The 14964-nt window shown below is 39.7% G+C and overlaps 1 protein-coding gene across 1 annotated transcript in view; it reads right to left on the bottom strand.

Annotated features, from left to right (window-relative positions):
• The window catches only part of LOC150085090 (visual system homeobox 2-like), a 144532-nt gene that overhangs the window by 66737 nt on the left and 62831 nt on the right, over positions 1-14964 (bottom strand). The gene's annotated exons all lie outside the window — the stretch shown is intronic.

Genomic DNA, 14964 nt, shown 5'->3' with positions numbered 1-14964 from the left:
ATTAGTAACGGCCGTATGGTGCAAGAAAGCCTATGGCTTATGCTGCACCAGCCAAAAAAAAAAAAAAAAAAAATCCGAACAAAACAATGATAAAAACAAAAATTAAATAAATAAATAAATAATAATAATTAATAAATAAATAAAAATAATAAAATGAAATTAAAAATTAAATAAAAAGGAAATAATTAATCCTATGCGCTTCCCTTACCCGAAAGTACTATCCAGATGACCTTTGAATTTCCCCAAACTGTCGGCCTCTACCACCCATGAAGGCAACTTATTCCAGTAATTTATAACTCGCTGGCTAAAATAAAACTTCCTGCAGTCCAATCTAAACATTTCCCCGCGTAACTTGAATTTATGTCCCCTAGTTCTAGCATCATTTATAATCTTGAAAATTTTGTCCTCATTCATTTTACTGATGCCTCTCAGAGCCTTAAACACCTCAATCAAATCTCCCCTAAGGTGTCTAGTTTCCAAACTCTGCAACCCACATATTCGAAGTCTTTCTTCATACGGACGCCCTTTTGCCGATCTCACCAGGCGAGTTACCCTTCTTTGCACCCTTTCAAGAAGCTCGATGTCTTTCTTTAGGTGCGGTCTCCATACTTGAACACAGTATTCCAAGTGTGGTCTAACATAGGCCTTATATAATGGGATTATCACGTCCCTATCTCTACTTGCAAAAGTTCGATAGATCATCGATAGGACACCATGGGCCTTCCTTGCAACCTGTTTACAATGCTCAGAGAATTTCATGTCTGACCGTATCGTAACACCCAAGTCCCTTTCCTCCAGTACTGGGTTTAGTTGAACTCCACCAAGTGAATAAGTTATTTTGGGATTACTGTTTCCCAGGTGTAATACCTTACACTTTGTTGGATTAAAGCACAGCTGCCATTTTTCTGACCATTCTTGAAGTCTATCTAGGTCTCTCTGAAGAAGCTCAGCTTGACAGTGATCATTAACTACTCTACCAATTTTAACATCATCTGCAAATTTAGACATCACGCCCTCTATCCCTTCATCAATGTCGTTTATGAAAATTAAAAACAACAGTGGTCCTAATACTGATCCTTGGGGAACCCCACTTCTTACAGTAACCCAATCTGAGGAATAGCCATTTATCACAACCCTCTGCCTCCTGCCCTGAAGCCATCCTTCTATCCATCTAAGGATTTTTCCAGTGATTCCAACCTGTTCCAGCTTATAAAGCAACCGCTCATGTGGGACTGAGTCAAAAGCTTTGCTGAAATCTAAATAAACAATGTCGAAATTATTCCCTAAATCCAGCTCGTGAGTGACCCTTTCGAAATAGCGAACCAGATTTGTTAAACATGATTTTCCCTTTACAAAACCATGCTGAGTATCCTTGAGAATTTCAATTCGATCCAAATGATCCTGAATTCCACCCTTGATCAATGCCTCCATGATTTTCCCTACTACTGAAGTCAGACTGACAGGTCGATAATTTCCCACTTCACTTTTAGAGCCACCCTTATGTATGGGAGATACATTTGCACTTTTCCAATCCAAGGGAATCTCCCCAGAGTCTAGTGATGCTCGCATAACCAGCCTCAGTGGTTCAATGCACTCGCTTGCCGCCTCTCTCAAGATTATAGGGTATATTCCATCAACTCCAGGAGCCTTACTAGTCTGTAGGCTTGAAAGTTTTTTCATTAAATAATCTTGCGAGATTTCAATATCATTAATTACATATTTTTTAACTTCGCTCCCACAATTTCCCATTGCCACAAAAGGCTTTTCATTTGTAAATATCGATGCAAAATAACTGTTGAGTTCATCTGCAACGGCAGCTGGTGTATTTATTACTATCCCCTTTCCCTTACGTAGAGGTCCGATCTGGTTTGTCCTGCTCTTCTTGGCATTTATATATGTGAAGAATTCTTTATCCCCCCTCTTTGCTCTGTTTGCTAGTGATTTCTCATAAACTGCCTTTGCCTGTCGAACCTTTTCTGTGGCTCTATTACACATCACCTTGTAGCTGTTATAGGCTTCAGTACTTTTTATTGCTCTGTAACGTTTCCATGCCACCTTTTTCTGCTCAAGTAATGTGGCAACTTCACTATTCATCCAACTTGGAACCCTTCTCGTGGAGTATTTTTTTAATGGTATATACGCATTCAAGGCATCGGTGATTAATGTTTTAAAAGCGTACCACAGTTCAAATGTATTCATTCTCTGCGCGATATCTACCCAGTTAATAGAGGCCATGTAGTACCTTAAGGCATCGTAATTTCCTTTTCTGAAATTAAAACCCATTCCTTTGCCTTTTACTTCTGCTACCTCTCTCGTCATCATCCACCGTAGAACTCCGTGATCACTTCCTGCTACTGGTTCCTCTACTGTCAGCCCTGTTATGTCATCTGATTCATGTGTGATGATGAGGTCTAGGATATTCTTTTCTCTAGTACTTTCCCTGACATGTTGATACAAATAACAGTCATCTAGTTGATTTAAAAATTTTGTTCCCCATGTCGAGTTTCCTTCCCATTTACTCCAATCAATTAGAGGCAAATTGAAATCACCCATAATAAGGCATTGACGCTTACTTGCCCATTCCATTTGCATGTAGAGGCTTTTGTCATAGTCTTCACAATCACCTGGTCTGTAGATTACGCCTACTCGCATTGTACCTTTGTTTCCAACTATCTCACACCATACAGACTCTATACTAGCATGTGAAATGTCTGAATCTGGGAAAGCTATCGTCGCACTCAGGCTGCTTCTGATAAGAAGCATTACCCCACCACCCCTTCTATCTACTCTATCCTTCCTAAATACATTATACAAGCCGTACTGAAACTCATCATCCCCAATTTCCGGGTGGCACCACGTCTCCGTAAGCCCTATTATGTCCAAATCTTCATGCAGAATTTGAGGAGTCATCTTCTTATTCATATCCAACTCATTATCCATCATTTTAAGAGGTCAAACAACGATCTCTTCCACAATTTCCTGAACTTTTGCAACTCTGTTCTAATTTCGAAAGGTTGACAGACACCCACATCCTGGGTTATCGTGAGTATCCTCACTTCTGTCTTTGAGCCGCTTGTACCATTCAAACACACTGGTAAGACTTATCATCACCAGTTTTTAACACTTCATATGTTTCTGTTGCATATGGATAAGGAGGCATTTATCCCATTGTATAAGGCAATGGTCAGGCCACATCTTCAGTACTGCGTACAGGTCTGGAGGCCTTAATTTATGAAGGATGTAGATGTTCTGGAACGGTTCAGCGGTGCAGAGAGTATTGAGTATGCTCAGCGCTGATGGAACGCTTCCTCTTGCTCAGACTACACACATGAGGGGGTATAAATTCCAAGTGAGGAATAGATGTTCGGAGGTTTGCTTTTAGCTAGCGGGTGGTTGATCGTTGGAACAAACTTCCATCTGGTGTTGTGGAAGTGGGTAGTTTGAATTGATTCATGGAAGAACTGGACAAACTATTGAAAGGGGACGGACAGGTAATATGGAAAGCGCTTTTTTATTTGGTGATGTATAAACTAGCTTCTTGATACCCTGTATCAAGAAGGCCACTCCGAAAGGCCACAGATGTTTACAGGATAGACTACAAGAACATTCCCTTACTTTGTGGTATGAGAGTAATCAGACAACTAGGGGTGTGTAATTCTCTATTCATGCCTTGACATTATTTTTACGATATGTTCAAGAACTCTTAATAATAATGCAAGACTGTCAGCCAATATGAGTAATTAGTTTCCTTTGATAAAGCCATGGGGCCCTCGTGGGTAGCACAGTTGGTTGGATTTCCGTCCTCCCCACACCGAGTGGAAAAGACCAGAGTTCGAATCCCGTCGATGACGGGTATTTTTCACAACGTGGTCGAGTTAGTCAGTCTTAGAGGGTAGCCTGGTTTTTCCTCCCGGAAAAGCAATTTGCACCCAGCAATATGGCCTTAGTAACTGATGCTCCTAAAACCCAACTACAACGACCACCCACACTAAGGGCTGTTATCGCGATTATTTTTCCGCTAGAAGAGAACTTAATTTCAATCTTCATAAAATCCAGCTCTGGCTCATGTATTGTAAAAAAGAATCTGCAGTTCCTCTGACCACTTTCAATTAATCAAACATTTATTTTTGATTAATTAATGGCCTTTCTCTTACAAATTCACTCCACTCCCTATTTCACAGAATAGAAGACCCTTTTTTTACAGATATATTTCTATCGTTTTCTGCAGATATATTTCTTAACTGACATCTGCAATCCCACATTTCTTCCAACCCATCCGAAAATGTTATTGTCAAAAAAAAAAAAAAAAAAAAAAAAAAATAAATAAATTCAGCTTCAAACGTACTGAACTAACTTTTATTTTATTTTTTCTGTTCTCTTCATTTATTTCTAATATTTCTGTTATTTCGAACGAATTCCTTCTGTATTTTCTGAAATTGCAATCTTTGGTTACTCAAATCTCATCACCAATTATCTCTGGTATTCTCCACCCACGCAACATACTAGAGTGCCATTCCAAGAACTTTTCCTGGTTAGAATCAAACAAAAATGGTCAAAAAAAACAAAAAAAAAAAAATGTATGTAATATTATCCCTTCGACATTACACAAGAACTGCACGATTAATTTAAAAAGACTTTTTCTATTCAACCTAAGATGGGTTACGTGGTGTGGGAGTTGATATAACCAAGGAATATTCCAATAGAGGATCTGTCAATAATTTAAACAATTTTTAAGGCAGATACAACGCTTTAAACACGAGTCCATTTTGACTTTCTTTTGGTGATTCTCAAATTTCAATCCAAATTTCCAAACTTTTTTATTTTCCTTGGCAATTTTAATATTCAGAACTCTATTCGGCTTAAATTTTCTAGTTTTACAAAATTTCAAAAAAGGTTTTGTTTATCTGCATTTTTTATGAATTTCTGGTGTGCAGATTTCAAATAAGACAGTTTTGCGCAGTATCAATAATTTGCTCAAAAATGAAAGAAAAGTAAACATGCGATAATATAATATTAAACAGTTTTTGCAAAGCCAATATCAACTTGACTTGTGAACCAATAAACATGCTACCCTTCGCTTTGGTAACATAGATTGAAACATAGAAGGTGATATCTTCAGGCATTTTGAATGTTTGAATCCATCAGTTTCCGAATATAATTCTTTAACAAATTGTGTGATCAGGTCCCGACTCGATACAGCGATGGAAACAAGACTTCGTTCTTTGGAAGCCATGGATTGTTTACTACTGTGCGCGCAGACTGCAACTCAATTCTGGCAGACCATTCTCTTTTCCTGTAGCGTTGATCCTCTGCCCTGCAGTCCTAGAGGCAGGGAAAGCAATGGAACTTAGTGAAACTCGGTGGTGACCATACCATTATCCAGCGTTCTGTCTAAGGTTCTGTTATCTTTTTAAATTTTATAGCATAACCCCACTGGGAGAATTCGCTATACATTTAAAAATTGGAGACATCTCCAGGACAACTGTTGAAAAGCATACTAGCGTCTATCATCTGGCCGGTGGACTGTTTTGCAAACGTGCCGAATTGTGAATAATGTATTTTGTATAAGTATGGAAGTACAACTTTCATTTAAAACCATAACTGTTACGTTTACTCATAATCCTCTATTATTCAGCAAACAATAAAACAAAATGACAGGGCAACTTTTAGCGATTAATATCAACAGCTGCAGAGCGGTGCGATGTGCGTTATCATCCATAAACACGAACCCGGGGCCAATGGCACCTTGGAACAGACGTACATGGGGAAAGATTACCTCAGTACAGTAGCGTGCACCGGTTACAGTACCGCCTTCCAGTATCTGGAGTTGTGTACGTCCATCCAAGATAACGCCTCCCCAGACCTGAACACCTCGACCGCCATATCGATACCTTTCAGTGATGTTTGCGGAGTGATACGGTGTGCCAACCTCTGGTCAGATTAGCTGATGTCTAGAATCGCTGCTGAGACTGAATCTACTCTCAACAGTAAAGAGTATCTTACCCCATTGCGCTGCTGTCCAGTTCTTGTGTTCGATGCACCACTGTAAACGGTGTCTCCAATGGCCAGATGTTAAAGGGACACGGCGTACTGGTTGTCGGCAAATAGTCCACCTTTGTGGAGTCGCTTGGCCACAGTAACCCGCGATATCCTGAGTGCTGTGCAGCTGGTTTGCAATTGATCCCGCTGTTGGTCCCTCTTGGCCTGTACGAGTATATAGCGGTCATCATTGGGCGTTGTTTTTCGTGGACGACCACCACTGGTCCTTCGAACAGCTGTACCTGTCGTTCTGAAGGCCTCGTGAGACGATGCTATGGGTGATACCCAAACTCTGCAGCCACACTCCTCGCACTTCGAGCTTCCCAATTATTCGAGCCCGAGTAAAGTGATCCAGGTGTTGTCTACTGGCCATTTCATTGTCTGAACTGCTGCTTTTATCTGTTTATGTGAGCCCTCTCATCACGATTCAAATTCTTGCATGTGCACCAGCTTTCTACTGAATGACCACAGTTATTCAAATCGCCACAGGCTGTTTCGTTTGATTTTGTGGTTGTAACTTTTAGAAATAGTGTTTGCCCTTAACTTTTGCACTCCAGTGTAGTTATTGGATTTTCATGAAATTTTATATTTGTCCGTTGGGAACGATTTTTAAAGTTTCCCAAATTTCGTTAAAATGCGACCAGTAATCTGATCTTTCATTAAAAAAAAACGAAAAAGAAAAGAAAAAAAAATCTTAAAATCTTTCATATCTTGCTTTGAGACCGACTAACTCAGCCACTTTGTAAAAAAGCCCTTAAAATTACTTGCAGAATTCGAAGCGTAATTCTCTTATCTGTTCAAATAAAATTGAATTCACAACTAATTGGTTGTCAGTCAATTAGTATTTCGCTGTTTGCAAAGCAGTGGATGGTGATATCGGTATGCCCTGTTTTGAAACCACTAATTGTTCCAGAGAGGTTAAAAATCCGCATGTTCAGATTATGAAGCACTGCTTGAACTGGCAACGACATTATATTCATCTATTGATTTTAATGAGTATAAGCGAGCCTTTAAAATGGAGAAACCACAGAAGGCATTGCATCAATTGGTTTGGGAGAAAAATTGAATCCATCGAACTTCGATATGCGCTGACAAATCTAAGCGCGATGCAGCTTCAGTTGTTAATCACGTCTTTCATCGTAGATGGAAAAAAGATTTCGCTTAGAACTTTTTGAAGAGACAGAAAATCTATTTTACTTAATGCTGAGATATTGAAAGAATTTTGTTCAAAAGCAGAGCGACATTCAGAACTAACTTCAGATCCCATAACCAAAATTTTCTCTTTCTGGGGAAAGAGGAAATTTTAGTAGGCAACGTGACTCGTCACCTTTCTGCACTGACATCGATGCGAATAAGACAGTGAAGCGTAATATCTGTAAAGTGTGTGTATTTTATAGTTAGTTTTTTTTTGTTTGGTGGATGGAAATTTCCAGATTCTGCAACGAATAATTGACCCGAATAATATTTGCTAAACGAAGGATTTTATCGAACTTTGATAAAGGACGGATTGTAGGTGCTCGACGAGCTGGTGCCTGGATTTCCCAAATGGCTGAACTGGTGGGGTGTTCGACAGCCGCTGTAGTTAAAGTGTACCAGGACTCGCGTCAAAATGGTCAAACAACGTACGGGCGCAGCACTGTTGAAGAGTTGACTATCCAACACAACATGGGCCAACCTGGAACAATATCTGGCATGACCATGCGTCACACGCTCGCATGTATGGGTTACACCAGCAGATGATCCCTACGGCATCCTCCCCTAACCAAGGTTCATCGGCGTAAAAGACTCGCCTGGTGCAAAGAGCATGCAAGTTGGACGTTTGAAGACTGGAAGAAGGTGTGCGGTCGGATGAGTTACGTTATTTACTCCACACAGTGGATGGTCGTGTACTGATTTGGCGTCAACAACATGAGGCTCTTGATTCATCATGCATGGTATCAAAAGTGCAGGCAGCTGGAGGTGGTTGTATGATGTGGGGAATGTTTCACTGGCAGGAACTTGAACCTCTGGTGCATGTGGAACAACGTATCAGTGGCCTCTGTTATGTTATCGTCAAATCTTGCTGACTGTGTACACCTTGTAGCCTTAGTTGCTTTGCGTTTAACACGCTTTCCCTCCTTTCTTGAGTCATTATAGGCCCTACATGATATATGAATACAATAAAAATTTATGTATAAAAAGCTACGACACCAACGTATCCGAGTGGTCAAGTGGGTAGTACGGTTGGTGCAATCACCGTCCTCCCCACACTGGATGGAAAAGACCTGAGTTCGAATTCGGTCAATGACACGAGGAATTTTTATAGGTTTAAAATGGGTAAAAAAACCGTGGTAGCACAGTTTTTTTCTCCCAGATAGTATGAGTTTTCATCCAGCAAACAACAACCAGCACAGAGTTATGCACACCGTGTGTCTGTAATCTTCTATGAGAGTTGTGGCCAATCATGGAATAATCTGAGAAGTGATTTTTATTCTTTTTAATTAAGATAAATGAATTAAAATAAATATCACAACATTATGACATTTCTTTGGTGAAATCCGAACACGCTGGTGCAGTGGAGGATACGGCTGTCCATCCAAAGATCATTTCCACCTCTTGAAAAAAAAAAAAAGCCAGCAATTTCAAACTGCGTGTCTTCAGTTTGGTTTTGCCCCTGTTTCTGCTGCTCTGCTTCTCGGACGAGAAGGTTGGACGCTGGCTCGTGACTAATTAGACCTATAGAGAGAACGACACAGCCGACAGTTGAATGCCGATCGTGATAGTGTTAAAGGTTTCCACTCTGGCCACTTACCTCCGTCATCCCTTGGTCCAGTGACGTACATCTTATCTCGCCATCTCGCGTGGTGGCGCCTTCCTACCTCTTTCGCTTCGTGGAGATGCGGTTGTTATGGAAACCACATAAGCCACGTGTCTATCAGTACCGACTCGAAGTTCCGAGGACAAACAGACACTCGGGGGCGTATTTTGCATACTCACTGGAATGTGAAGGAAGGATGAATTGTGACTTCCCGATTCAGAAAGCGAGAGCTATCACTCGGGCATCTAGTAGGTGCACGTGCTCACTTAGAACTCCGAGCGACATATTCAACAACCACCACATTCGCTCACTCCAAACTTCGTTTGCATCTGCTAGAAAAACTGTGGTTGTAAAATCGATACGAGATGATGTCGGAGAAATAAAGACAGCAGTCGTAGCGCTAACCAGGGGTCTTCCGCCCGCTGCTGGAGCACTCATTCAGTGCGGTTGACTGCATGTCCGAGATATGATTACCCCAACTTATTAACTTTACTGTACACATCACAAAGTAGACAAATGTGGCCAGTAAGAGGCAATGAAAGGGAATGAGAACCACAGGGAAGACCAGGACTCTGGCAGTACATAGCTGTTTAAAATATATCATAGATTAGATGGACAGATCAGAGGAAGACCCATATGTTCGAATACTATCCTTTTTGCTGGATGAAAATCTTAATTTCCAGAAGGAAAACATATCAAAATCCCTGGACCGAGACCGATAAACATGGCCACAGTGAATGCAACGTCCTGCAGTACTTTTAACTTAATAAATGACATCAAGATTTCAGAAAAATAAACTTTTCCTCTGTCCAATCTTACAATCTCTGTCCTCTGTCCAATCTTACAATCTCTGTCCTCTGTCCAATCTACACTCCCGCCTAAAAGTTTTGAAATTAATTTTAATTTTTCTTAATTTTCAAAGTTTTTTTTTTAAATAGGACCAACTTATTTACCAATTTTTATTAAAATATTTTGTTATGTATAAAAATCAAAAAGCTGAAATAATATTTAGGAGATTCTTGAATGTAGAATATTGCAGAAGATTTCTATAAAGAAAGTTATTCCATGAGAATTATTCGCAAGAAAACTGGGTGTTTCACTTAAAGGACTACAAATTACCCTTCCATGATTCAGGGAGACTGGTAGTTTAAAGGACAAACCACGATCAGGACAATTGCACTAACAACGGAACCACAAGATAAGACCATAACGCTGATTTCTAAACGCAACCGATGGCTTATTGCACCTGAAATCCGAGATGAGTTCAACAGGAGCAGAAAAACTCCTGTCTCTACATTCACTGTCAAGCAGGACTTCATGGTCGTGTAGTGGTCCAAAATCCCTTATTAAAACCGGAAAATCTAAAGAAACGGTTGACTTGGGCTAAGAGCTATTAACATTGGATAATTGAAGAGTCGAAAAACGTATTCTGAATGCAGGAAAGCAAATTTGAAAATTTTCAACCCAAGAGATTATGTGAAATGATCAACTGAAGAAGAAATGGTGCCACATTATTTAATGCCTACAGTCAAGCACTGTGGTGGTTCCATCACGATCTGGAATTGTTTCTGTTTTTCTGGAGTGAGTGACATTGTCAAGATTGAAGGAATTTTAAGAAAAGAAGTGTGTGAAACATTCTTGGACATAATGCAATATCCTCTGGACTTCGACTTTGTGGAAGAAGTTTCATATTACAAGACAATTTTGAAAAAAAAAAAAAAAGTTTCATAAGCTGTGCTTCCAAACTTTTAGGGGGGGAGTGTATATACAATGAATCAGATAGTTGTTTTATTATTGGTAGGCAACTTAAATTGCTAAGCAGTCAGTAAATATCTTTTCCAATATCTGTACTCTCATATATGGTAATAGACTTTCACAGAGAGGTAGAGTGCATATTATTTTACGAGGGTTGTTCACAAAGTAGTGGACACACTATTACAAACACAACGAGCTTTACTTATAAATTAGAGAATCTATGAACTATCGCTTTGCACTCGAAACAACCTTTAAAACACCAATCGTGTTTTTAAGGGCTGTTTCGAGTTCAAGGCACGCAGGAAGAGGGTAAGTGGTCATATGCGGTTTAATGAACATGTACAGCTTATATGCGTGCCGAAAAGTGACAGCTTTTTAATAATAATAAAGAAGCATTTTGTACGGAGGTAACAATTATGTTGCCTCGTGACCAGCGTATTCGTTATATTCATCACGATGGTCCATCGCGTGCGATTCGAGTACTCCACCAACAAATGACAGCAGTTAGCCTAAAGAGTGCGGAATGACTGTGCTAATGGTGGAGTAAAAGCCATAATTTGTCCGATCGGCCTGCGGTGTGAAACGATGAGGTAATGATATGGTGGAATACCACAGAGGCCTTGTTATCTCTCATGACAAATTCCCTTCTATTAATAGTCAAGGTGTGATGGCAGTTTCGCTTGATTTGGCCTAATGTTCGCAGGTGATCTATGGTAATACTTAGCTCGCGCGGACTGACCGTCGCCACGTGCTAATGGCCCTTAATCTTGCACGTATTTGTTCGGGTTTAGGATTCAACACACACACTAGCAAATATTGAACACAAATGTTTTTGGTTCATTCCCTGAACTTACAGAGATCTGTAGAACTCTTTTCTGTGTTGCATGTAACATAAGGTTATTTGGATCGATGAACTCGAATAGAACTTATATTTGGTCCTTATATCAAATGTCTTGCGTGTGGAAAGTTCCTCGTAATCTGGCAGCTCTGACCACCAAATTGATCTTCGTGTTTTCCCTCATCGAGTTGTGGTACGAGAAACCTTGAAAATGTCCTGATATGGCAATGAAATGGCCAACTGTTGGTGTGACTGCAGCCCACTAACTTGTAGATTCTCCAGAGGACCGATTGCTTTGTGGGCTGATACGATGCGGACATTGATGAAGACAAATATTTTGTCTTCGCTTATAAATCGCATTGCAGATGGTTTTATAATATACATCCAAAGGATTCAACCAAAAGGATTAAAAGACCTTTTGGCAGAGGGTCGTTCTCTGTTAAGTTTTACCATTAAGAGATTTTTAGGTGAATAGTTTGATGGAGCAGCGAGGCGTTTTGCAAATGCTTTTAATTTTGCCCCATAGCCACCAAGGCCATGAGTTCTGAGTTATTCAATTGGGTCTAAGGTCTAAGTTATTTAATGAAGCGAATAATTTTTATGGGCCTTTTTGCACAACGTTGCTGAGTTAGTCGGTCTCATGCGAGGGTAGCACGATTTTTCCTCCATAAATTCGGGTTTTTCGTCCATCAAGCAGCAAATCGACCACACGATGCATGCAATTTACCGACATATTCAAGGCACAAAGAAAATTAGGCAAGCTAATGCAAATTACGAGAAGTCTCTGGCAGAGAATGCAAAGAAAAGAGTAAAGACTTCTTTATTTATATTAACAGTAAAAGGAAGGGGATGAAACTGATCACATTGGTCCACTTTATGTCGATGGTCTAAATGTTGATGGTTCTGCTCAAGTTTTTGAAAAATACTGAATAGATTTTGCACACATAATGAATTCTTTAGGAACAGGGACTCATCAATAGTTAGACCATCATATATTTCCAACAAGAAATGTGCAATTCATAAACGGGGATTAAAAGGTGACAATTGTAATTACAGATCAGTTAAAGAAGTAATGTGACCATCTAGACAAGAATGCAATTATACTTCAGTCATCGCATGCATTTGTTATGGGCGATATTATCTGATTGGTTTGTTATTGTTGTAGGGTTCTAGACACATCAGCAACTTAGGCCATATTGAGCTGTATATAATGTCTTTAAATTGTGTGTGTTCTGTGGTCGATTTATTGTTTTCTGGACAAAAAACGCGAGTTCCCCGAAGAAGAAACCTTCGCCTGACACTGACACTGACACTGACGAATTCAGCCACGTTATGAAAAAGACCCATAAAAATCTCTCCCATTATTGACGAGATTCGAACTCGGGTCTTTTCCAGTGGGTCTGGAGAAGACAGCGATGCTACCAAATGTGCTACCACGGTCGTTAATCTGATTGGATACTATGATGCAGTACCAAAGGAATTGGATGCAAAATATATCATATACTTGGATTTCAGGAAAGCTTGAAGAAATTCAAGGAAGGACTAGAATTATTGGAAGGGATTGGAGAGATGAAGGAGGAGATGGATAGGTGACGTGGCAATTTTTTTTTTTTTCTTTGGCCGATGGTTTAAAAGTTTGATTTCTTGCATCATATGCCACTACTAATACATGGTTTCATGGTTTTAATTCCGGAAACTCTGGTTTTTTGTTCAGCAAACACAAATCGACCACAGAACACACTCAATTTACAGACTTAATGGTGCAATTTTGTGTAAGTCACTGATGCGTTTAAAATCCTAGAACAACAGCCATGAGGCGTCAGGATAACTCTCGGCGAAGATCGAATAATTAGTCCATGTTAATAAAACCCCTAAACATTCCTGCCATCTCGATGGGAATTCGAACTAATTCCTTTTTCACATGGTGTGAAAAGTCAGTTATCCTAATCATGCTACTCTTGAACGAGGGGCATCTTGTGCATGATAAAGTAAAGAATGGAAAAATTTGGTTGTCCCATTGTTCAGCAGCGTTGAATTATCTGGTCCTCATGAATAGAATTGAATTTTGTGTCATAGAACTTACTTTGTCAAAACCACAGCGAACTACTGATTCTCTCCTGCCAATTTGAAAACCCGTGTTTCCAATAATGTTAATACAAGACCAAATTTTTCTGGCTGGAGACGAATTTGGACAAAGTGACCACTTCTCAGAGCTCTCCCTGCTTTCATGTCTGCTTCTGTAGAGGAGTGACATATAATAATGTGTCAGCGCATTTTTGGCATGAATTACACACTGCATCTTTGTTGGTAGGCTCTGAACAAATTTTTCATAAGAGGAAGGCGGTATTTTGGTCTATTCCCCCTTCAAGACAAAGGTCAAATCAGACTGATTGCTAGCATGTCTTCCTGACTTGAGGAAGGTTCACAGTTATCCTACAGGTGTTCATTGAGGGTTTAAATCGATCTCTCTCTCTCTCTCTCTCTCTCTCTCTCTCTCTCTCTCTCTCTCTCTCTCTCTCTCTCTCACTCTCGTTGGAAGGATCAACTATATTTCATTGATCCATATGTATTCCTGACGTGAATGGCAGGTATCGTTCATTTTTTCCAAATCATTGTGGTGTCCTGAATCTTTTGACAATGCAGTGTTTATTAAAAGAGACTTTAGAGTATTGCTTTTATTAACGAAAACTCCAAACGCGATAGGTATTAGAATTAGAACCTACATTTAAACCTCTATTAAAACCTTTATTACAACTATTAGAACCTCTAGCCTTCATGGGTTGAAGGTTAAAGAGACAGAAGTTATTTGTTGATATGAGACATCAATTTTGGTATATTGTAATTTTCGGGAAATACGTGTGAAGGATGTTCCAGAAAACGGATAAATGAGGAAGGAGAAGGGTCGGTTCTGTGAGTTTGGAGTGGGCAGTTAATGGATGTAGGCTGGTTCAAGGACGTGGTCAAACTGGTTTTGAAGAGATTGTAGATACCAGGTCAGAACAGCGCTGATGGAAGTGTCAATAGATTGGACGAACAACAGAAACTGAACGTTTTTGAGACAGAGAGTAGAGAGAGATCTCTTAAGAGCTGGGTTATTAATTAATCTGACTCTCCTCTTATTGAAGAATTATTAGCTGAAGATCACCATTTAAGGAATTAGTGTAGGGTTACACAAACAAAGGTGAATGTAGCATGCTGTCATCATTAAACCTATGGATAGGATTTCCTGTCAGTGGAAGAAGGTCATTAATATACAAGGAGAAAAGTGTGGGAGAAAGAACTGAACCTTGGGGAGCACCAACATTAGTGGAGAAGCTGGAAGATCTGTTGGTGATGGTACATGGTGCTGGAAGTGCACCATCTACCATTACCCACAGTGAAAAGGCAGAAAGAAAACTGAATACCTAATTTAAAAAAAAAAAAAAAAAAAAACAGTCAGCAGTTCGAGCTTGTTTAGACAATTTTTATGTCAAACCTTACAGATGCATAAGTTTTTTCAAATTTTCAATTGAATTTGTCCAAAGATGACTGACAT

The sequence above is a fragment of the Mastigoproctus giganteus genome, chromosome 6 (genome assembly GCF_048544385.1).
Source record: "Mastigoproctus giganteus isolate SK-2022 chromosome 6, ASM4854438v1, whole genome shotgun sequence".
Taxonomy (NCBI): domain Eukaryota; kingdom Metazoa; phylum Arthropoda; class Arachnida; order Uropygi; family Thelyphonidae; genus Mastigoproctus; species Mastigoproctus giganteus.
This window is presented reverse-complemented; position numbering and strand designations above follow the sequence as displayed.